Source organism: Tursiops truncatus, chromosome X (assembly GCF_011762595.2).
Source record: "Tursiops truncatus isolate mTurTru1 chromosome X, mTurTru1.mat.Y, whole genome shotgun sequence".
NCBI classification, from domain to species: Eukaryota; Metazoa; Chordata; class Mammalia; order Artiodactyla; family Delphinidae; genus Tursiops; species Tursiops truncatus.
The window spans coordinates 46,962,295-46,971,890 of record NC_047055.1 but is presented as its reverse complement, the minus strand read 5'-3'; the positions used below and the strand labels follow the sequence as shown (position 1 = coordinate 46,971,890).

The following is a 9,596-nucleotide window of genomic DNA, read 5'->3' as shown; positions in this document are numbered from 1 at the left end:
CTAAGGAAAGGGATAGGGGTCTGGGACTTCAAAGCAGGGAAGGCAATTCACAGGAAAGTGAGAAAAGAAAATGTTTGGTAAACAAAGCTTGCCCTGCCAGGCAGATCTCTCAGGTGAAAAAGTGAGCTTCCTGCTACAGGCCCCCTTTCTAATGTAAATGTACCTTACAAAAGAATCATTTCCACTGTTTACAGAGCTTCTCCTGTGTCTTCAGCTTTTCAAAATAGCTCAGAATAATCCTTGTGCCAAAGGGGCATAGTTTGGATGGCATGTTCTGTCCCCCTTCGTATGATTTGATTCACAAAAATTTATTTAACTTCAACTTCTGAAAAAGATACCAATTACATAAAGCAAAGTATTCTTCTATGTTTAATTCATTTTTCCTAAGTAAAACCTGGAAATGTGTTATGCGGAAATATTTTGGTTGCGAGTGTCAGAAACCCAATATGAACCCAAATAAGCAGAAAAGGAGAATGTAATGGCTTATGTACTTGTGAAGTCGAAGGGGGGTTTCAATGAGCTCCAGGCACAGCTACATCTAGGAGTTCCAACTCTCTCTCTCTCCATCCATCACTTCTGCTTGTCTTCATTCTCATACAGCTCCCCTCCACAGAGGCACAGGCATGGCAGGATGACCCCAAACTTGCATGCAGTGATTTCAGCCAAAGCACCTTGGCTAGTCTGACCTGAATCTTGTGATCATCCTTGGACCAATCACTGGGGCAAGAGACATGGGGTATTCTGATTAACCAAATCTGGGTCATGAGAACACTTCTGGGTCATAAGACCACCCCAGTGGCCAGGGCAGGAGTAAAACCACATGAATTGTGTTTCCCCAGAGGAAAGGAGAGCTCTACTCCCAAGTGAAGGAGAAAAAAGTGCTGAACAGACAAAAGCAACACAGCCTTTATCTACTTCTGATAGAAACGCTCTTCAGCTGATGAATAAGACATTCAAATATTTTCTATATTAAACCCAAATTAAAATACAATGAAAGAGAATCTTCTATGGTAATGTGAAATTCCTTGTAAAGTACAGTGCTACTTTATTATATAAAATACATAGATGGAAGAGACCCAGCGATGATTCAGGCTATCCATCAAGTGATGTATTTTAAAGCCCTTCCTCTGCATTTCTGCTTCTCAGTCTAGTCTAGCTTGAGTCTCAAATTATGCCACTTATGCCACATTTCTTAATCATTCAGTCAGGAAATTGTTGGTTGATTGAACAGCATTCTAAGCTCATGTGAGTCCACAGTAAAGTGAGCTATTGAGAAACTATAAAAGGACTGGGAGGGGAAATACAGGTGGTATATGTGAAGGCGTATGTAAATCTGAAAAATATATTTTTTTAACATCTTTATTGGAGTATAATTGCTTTACAGTGTTGTGTTGGTTGCTGCTGTATAACAAAGTGAATCAGCTCTACGTATACATATATCCCCATATCTCCTCCCTCTTGAGTCTCCCTCCCACCCTTCCTATCCCACCCCTCTAGGTGGTCACAAAGCACCGAGCTGATCTCCCCGTGCTATGCAGCTGCTTGCCACTAACTATCTATTTTACATTTGGTAGTGTATCTAAAGTTACAAACTGCTATGTGGCTATGTCAGACCTTCAGTAAGTGGGCTCTGAAAATCACTCAATAAGTTAATGTCTCTGAACTGTCAGGGGACAGAAGAGGGTAGCGCAGGGCATAGCTTCAATATCCAGGTTTTTTCAGGTGTCACTGATCAGTTTGAAATTTGGGGACAGCAGTTTAGCGTCACTAATGTGGTGAAGGGGAGCAGAATATGCCACCCCAAAATATATCTTTTTGGCCTGAGAATTATTTTGGGCTAATTATTTTTGAGAGGCTGCAGACACAGGAGAATCTCTGAAAACAGAGTAGAAGTTGCCCTTGACTGAGGCAAATTTATATTTATAAGGGAGATCTCCATTTGTAAGGGTGTCTTCCTCTCTCTACCAGGAAGAGAAGGATGACTGTAAATTTCTGGAAACTCATATTGGAACAGGAGGGAAGGGGGAAAGGCACAACCTTTAAAAGGAAGACATAGCCATAGTACATGATGAAAACGAGTGAGAACCAACTAGGTCCAAGATGGTGGAAGATTCGACTTCCAGTAGACCTTGAGCCTCATTATATGCTCATTGTAATACATTAGCATAAGTTAAGTGACACACCCACCAGCGCCATGACAGGTCAAAAAGTGGCCAGCCATGAAAGGTTTGTGGCCAACCATGAAAGGTCAAAAAGTGGGTGGTGGCCCAATTCCTGGAAATTCCCACTCCTTCCCCAAAATAGTTGGAATAATCTTCCCACTCATTAGCCTGTGAAATTATCCAGCCCATACAAACTAACCATGCCATTTTTCGAGGCCTCTTGCCTCTTGCCTTCCAAGATGGCCCACACTCTATCTGTGGAGTGTGTTTGTCTCTATAAATCCACTTCTTACCTATCACTTCGTTTCCAAATTCCTTCACGATGAAGAAAGAACCTTAAATTCACCATCAACAATATCAATGGACAAGGCAATGACTTAAATCTGTATAACAACCTTACCTTTGTTTACTGTGCTTCTCCTGGTTACCTCCCATAACTGGCATCTCCCTCCCCCAACTTCTTTTGTTTTTAGATGGAAATAGTATTTAAGGCGATGGCTTGGCCCAGCTCATCTCAGGGAGTTAGTTTTCCTGAGTATCTCCCGTGTATACAGGAGGTATACATGTTATTAGACTTCCGTTTGTTTTTCTCTTGTAATCTGTTTTTGATTACCAGGGAGTCTCAATCAAGAACCAAAAGGGTAAATGGAAAATTATTTTTCCTCCCCTACAGAATCACTAATGTGGTAAAATGAGGTCTATTTTTGATATTCCTCTTCCCCCAAAAAGCTCAGTACTCAGATGCTCAGTGTCTAAAATTCTAATTTTAGAATTTTTGCATTTGATTTAAGCATCTTCCTTTCTCCACAGTGTTCTTTTTTTTTAATGTTTATTTATTTATTTTATTTATTTATTTGGTTGTGCTGGGTCTTAGTTGTGGCTTGCTGGCTCCTTAGTTGCAGCTCACGGGCTCCTTAGTTGTGGCTCATTGGCTCCTTAGTTGTGGCATGTGAACTCTTAGTTGTGGCATGCATGTGGGATCTAGTTCCCTGACTAAGGATTGAACCCCAGCCCCCTGCATTGGGAGTGCGGAGTCTTAACTACAGCACCACCAGGGAAGTCCCCCCACAGTGCTCTTTTACAGTAATTACCATTCCTGCTCCCAGAGGTAACGTATTATATGGTCACACCACTCAAGATGGCTGTTCTCTTGCTCTCTGTACATCCCCTGCTCGACCAGCGCCTGCTTCACCTACACCCTACTCACATGACCGACCTTCCTACATACGTGCCCCCAGACCCAGCTAGTGATTGTCCTAATCCTAGGTCAGAACATTTCCACCTGGTTTCCCAGCAACCTCCACCCCAGGAGTGAAGACTGCAAGACTGCTGCTGTGTCCTGCCTGCCTTCCACTGCGCACGGTGTTGCTTCAGCCGTGTAAGATCCCCCATCCATTAAACCACTGATGTCTCTATTGCTGACGCTGGGCTCTTTCTTTGGTCTTGATGTCGGGCAAGTACAGGGCTTGCAGGCCTGTGGGGTGGAGCCCAATACATATTAAGACATTCCATGTATGAGTGGTATTTATTTGATCCCTTTCTCCTCTTACAAGAGGGACATTTACTTATATATTCCGAGATGTCTGGGAATCTGGAACTGGGGGTGGCACAAAAAAGCTGCTGAAGACAAATTTTACAACTGGTTGGTTTTGCCAGAGTCTGGCCCTACTGCCAATCAATTTCTCAGCTCCTCAAAGTGGAGGTCTCCCAAGCTCTAGTGCAGACTCCCCTATAATGCTCTTAAGGTGTTTGTTAGGGCCACTAGACCTTTAGGCTTTGCCCTAGTGGAGTGAGAGTCCAGGCTGTAATTTTGGAAGGGATGTGGAGGTCATGACAGCCACAGTGACCTGGAAGTTAGGTGGGGGAGCCAGTTATGAGAGGTGATCAGGAAAAGCACAGTAAACAAGGGTAAGTCTTGTTATGCAGATTTCAGTCAGTGCCTTCTCCATTGACAGAATTCTCTTGTGATTTAGAGCCAACTTTCTCTTCCTGGTAGAGAGAGGGAAACACCCTTACAAATGGAGGTTTCCCTCATAAATGTAATTTGCCCTCAGGAAAGGGCAAGCTCTATTCTATTTTCAGAGAATCTTCTATTTGCAGCCTCTCAAAAATAATCAGCTCAAAATAATCCTCACACCAAAGAGGAATATTTTGGGATGGCATATTCTGCTCCCCTTCAGAGGAATATGCTTGAACAAAGGCACAGATACTAGAGTGATGCTCAAGCCTCTTTTGGGGAGAAGAAGATCAGAGCACATCCCTTAGGGCAGAAGTTGGACACAACATGCAGAGCAGGAATGCTTAAGCTGAGTTATATGGAAAGAGAATTTGGTCAATTACATTCTCTTAATGTCTAATTATCCCTTCTTGTTCTTACTTAACAAATTCCTCCTCCTCTTTTTAGTATATGATTCAAACATCTGTAAACTGTTATCACACCCCTGCTTAGTGATCACTTAGCAAAGCCACATTTTAAATTCCTTTCATCTTTTCTTGTAAATCAATCCCTTTCTTCATTGAATCTTTTTGTTCTCTCATTGCCGGATGCCTTTCTTCTTTTTTTTCCCTTTCTACTTCATTCTGGTATTAAAATACTCCAGTTAAATGCAGTGCTTATCTCGCAGACTGTAGCCTCACAGTTCAGGTCTGGGGCAGATTACCTCCTTTAGCTAAATTCTCCGTTCACTTTTCCTTTCAGCTTTTCTGTATCTACAGAGCTGTTATAAAGATGGTTCCACCTTCTTCAATAATTGCTATAATATAGCCCTGGTTTTCAGACTTTATTGTGCATCAAAATCACCTGTGGGTGTTTCTTAATAATGTAATATGTCGGGTCCCAGTCTCCAGATTAAGTAGTGATTCATTAGTTACCACCCCCCTTTTTAAACAAGCACCCATGGGTGATTCGGATGCAGGTAATTCAGGGGCTACACCCTGAGAACAATATTGTACAGGCATTTGGGGAACCAGAAACCATTCTTCATTGATCATCTAGGCCAGTGTTTCATGAAATCACAAAATGATTTCAGGTGGTGCACAGAGTATATAGACATTAAATAATACTGAGTCATAGAGTGGGGAAGTTTTCCCTTTTAAATTCTTTTTCAGTTCTCACTTTGGTGAAAGTTAGTCTTAAACATTTCTGATGTGTTCTAAACAAACTTTTTAACAAAGAAAAAGCAGGTCTCAAAGCCACAGACTCAGGAGCCTCTGCCAGGCAACAATATTTATCTAGATTTTAAGAACACTGTTTTGTTTTCATTATATTTACTTTTACTCTCACCTTCTATTTATGATAAATGATACTGGTTTCCATTTTATGTAATGATATAAACTCAGCTTTTCAAATCGATTAGTAAAAACAATTGTTAAAAATCTAAGTACATGGGCTTCCCTGGTGGCACAGTGGTTGAGAGTCCGTCTGCCGATGCAGGGGACACGGGTTCGTGTCCCGGTCTGGGAAGATCCCACATGCCGCGGAGTGGATGGGCCCGTGAGCCATGGCCGCTGAGCCTGCACGTCTGGAGCCTGTGCTCTGCAACGGGAGAGGCCACAACAGTGAGAGCCCTGCGTACCACAAAAAAAAAAAAAAAAAAAAAAAAAAAAACTAAGTACAATTGAGTAAATTTTAAAGATCTTATTGGCTTTATTCAATAGTTCATGAATTGGACAGCATCCCTTCTAGCAGATAGAAAGGAGCTCTGAGGAGCTGTACAAAATGACAGAATTTTATAGGTAGAAGGGAGTGGGAATAAGAAAGTTAATTGGGCAAAAAGTGGATTGTTTATGGCAAGGTCACTTTCCTTTAGGGGATGGCAGGTGTCTATCAGGCAGATGACCTCGCTAGCGCTAACGAGGTGATTCCTGATTGACTGGTTTTCGATTCCATTTCTGGGAGAGGCCAAAACCATAATTAATTCTTGGCGACATGGGGCTTGGCATAAGTGACTCCATTTTGGGCCTGTTGTCTTGTTTTTAACACAATTTAAGTTAGTTCAAAGAAAAAGTTGTTAAGAAAATAATAGTAAATGTGGTATGTGTATAAAGCATAAATTGTGAAGGAACGTTTTTGGTGGTATACTGAAGTAATGAAATTTGTAAAGGTGATTCACAGAAGTCTCAAGCGTGAGAACTACCTCCTAAGCTGCGTCTATGTAACATCATTCGTTTGGCCATTTTTTTTTTTTTTTTAACTGAGTCATCTATTGTAGTCATCAATATTTTCAAATGAAATGCCACCCCAAAATATGTCTCTTTGGCCTAAGAATCATCTTGAGAAACTACAGACATAGGAGAAGCTCTGAAAACAAAGTTGCCCTTTTGTAAGGGAAAGCTACATTTATAAATGAAATTTACATTAGAAAGGGGGCTGGTAGCAGGAAGAGAGATTTTATCAGAGATCATTTTTTTACCTGAGAAATTTATCTACCTGGCAGTGCAACTTTTGTTTACCACACATTTTCTCTTCTCATCGTCCTGTCCTATGACATGCCTCCCCTGCTTTAAAGCCCCAGACCCCTATTCCTTTCCTTGCCTCGGGATGGTATATAAGCCTCTATAGTCTGGCTTCCTTTTGAGCCTCATATCTTTGTGGGGCTCCGGTACTACATAGTATGTACATAATTAAAATTGTTTTTCTCCTGTTAATCTGTCTTTTTTTTTTTGCAGTACGCGGGCCTCTCACTGTTGTGGCCTCTCCCATTGCGGAGCACAGGCTCTAGACGCGCAGGCTCTGCGGCCATAGCTCACAGGCCCAGCCGCTCCGCGGCATGTGGGATCCTCCCGGGCCGGGGCACGAACCCGCGTCCCCTGCATCGCAGGCGGACTCTCAACCACTGCGCCACCAGGGAAGCCCTAATCTGTCTTTTATTACAGGGGGTCTCAGCCAAGAACCTAGAAGGGTAGAGCGAAAAATATTTATACTCCCCTACACAAGTAAGAAATCAAATGCCAAATTGTTTGCTCTTGATAATATTTATGATTTGCCAAAAATCAGACATGTTGTTTGACCTGTACCATTAATTTTTACTAAACCCAATCTTTTCATGGCATGTGAGTCCATGGTTCTGATATTTGAGTTTCTACTTTTTCTGCATGAGGATTTGTTCCTTTCTTTCCTTTGGCTATAGTTGAGTTACTTTTATTTGCATATAACAGAGTGCTAGATATTATAGTATGAAGAAAAAAAATTAAGACTCATCCTCTAGAAGCTTAAAAGCCAGTTGGAGAGTCAAAAGACAAGCACGTAACAAAAGCTAGCATTTAGCTAGCATTGAGCTAGCATTGAGCACTGAGTATACCAAGCTTAAAAGCTTTTCATTCTTTGTCTCATTTCGTCCTTACTACAACCTTCTGAGGTAGGTACTAATGACTTATATCTGTGGAGCACTTACTAAGTGCTTTACATGTGTTCTATAATACATATAATTTTCAAAATGATCCTGTGAGATCCTGACAATCAATTGGGCGCATTTTATTGAAGGGGAAACTGAGCCACAGAGAAGTTATGCAATTTGCTCAAGGTCACACTGCCAGTAAGTGGTGGAGTAGAGGACTGGGAACCAGGCAGTTTGACTCCAAAGCCTGGACTTTTGCTGCCTTGCTATTATTCCAGTTTTACACATGAGGAAACTGAGGCTTAGAAAGAAAAAAGTAACCTGCCCATGACTATGTGGCTAAGAAGTGATGGAACTGGATTTAGTTTGACTCTAGAGCCCACACTCTTAGCCCTTAAGCTACACTGTCTCATAAAACAATGGACTACCTATTTAAAAGAACAATGTAAATGTCACATGGCAGGGTGTGGTGATGACAAGTTTAGCAGAAGAATTTGCAGGTTTTTTCTTCCTTTTCAGGAAGAAAGTTTTGTTATTTGCATTGTTCCCAATTTCCTTGTTGGAATTGCTTTTATACTTTAATGGTTTTTTTTTTTTCGGTAATAAGGGCAACTAGTTCAACACCCAGACCCTCCAGTGCTCTGGGCTACTTGTCTTGCTGCCCTGATGATATGGATGTGCTCGATTTTTTTGTGTTCCATTTGCTGTTTTATTGACGCAGTTATTGATAAAAGAAAACTCCTTGCCAAGATGCATTCTTTGGCCTTAAATTGGCTTGATGGGTAGACATTACCTTGGACAATTAACCCTCTTGGTAGCAAAAGCCTTTCCAGACCAGCCGTGTTCACAGTATGTTGCTGCTAACATCTCCACTTTTCTCTAGCTTTTAAGGGTAGCAGCTTTTTGGTTTTATTTTTGCCTGAGAGGTTCCACATTCAGTTGATATTGTCACTTTCTTCAGTTCATCAATTATGCCACTCTTCTCCAAACAAACAGATAAATATACAAACCCATCTCAAACACCTCCTAGAAAGAAGTTAGGCTCTGAGAGATGAAGGGCACTTTGACCTGCAGAAATGCTGGGTGTGGTGGTTGTGGTGGTGCGTGTGGATATATATATGACAGAGGAAAGTGAAAATAAGAAGTGAAAAAAACTCTTTCCCTCAAGAGCAGACAGTGGCGCAGCTTGTGCAGTCATGGCCAAGATTAAAGCTTGAGATCTTCCTGGCAAAAAGATGGAGCTGCTGAAACAGCTGGATGACTTGAAGGTGGAGCTGTCGTAGCTGGAAATCACCAAAGTGACAAGCAGTGTGGCATCCAAGCTCTCCAAGATCCTAGATGTTTATAAATCCATTGCCCAAGTTCTCACTGTTGTTAATAAGACTCAGAAAGAGAACCTCAGGAAATTCTACAAGGGCAAGAAGTACAAGCCTCTGGATCTGCAGCCCAAGAAAACACATGCTGCAGGTTCAACAAGCATGAGAAGTTGAATATCAAGAAGCAGCTGCAGAAGAAACAGCTGTATCCACTGCCAAAGTTCGTAGTCAAGGCCTGAGCATCACAGAGTCAATAAAACACAAACAAACTAGAAAAAAAAAAAAAGTGAAAATGAAATGGCACAGGAAACAAGGACAGAAAAACTGTTGTAGTTGTTTTGGTTGTTACAGTTCTTTTCTTTCTATATGCTATCCAATATAGAGATTCTCTTGAAGAGAGGCTTCATGTTTCTCCATCAGTGCTATGGGAAGGAAAGGATCCAATAAATTGAACATCAAAGCAAGACAGTGCTTGTTTTCCATCCCTGAAGAGAAGGGTTTAGATCCCTACTCTACTTGGAAAGAAAGTCTGTATTTCCCATTTATGTAATAGCTTATGTAAATCTTAATGGAACTTAAAGTACCAGTTGAATACTGGTGACAGTGTTCCTTTAAAAATGTTCTTGTGGGGCTTCCCTGGTGGCACAGTGGTTGAGAGTCCGCCTGCCGATGCAGGGGACACGGGTTCGTGCCCCCGTCCGGGAAGATCCCACATGCCGCGGAGCGACTGGGCCCGTGAGCCATGGCCGCTGAGTCTGCACGTCCGGAGCCTGTGCTCCGCA

General features: G+C 41.9%; 1 pseudogene; it reads left to right on the top strand.

The window, feature by feature from the left end:
- Positions 1-8,694: 8,694 nt before the first annotated feature.
- On the top strand, positions 8,695-9,053 carry LOC101319924 (large ribosomal subunit protein uL29-like; annotated as a pseudogene).
- The last annotated feature ends 543 nt before the right edge of the window (positions 9,054-9,596 follow it).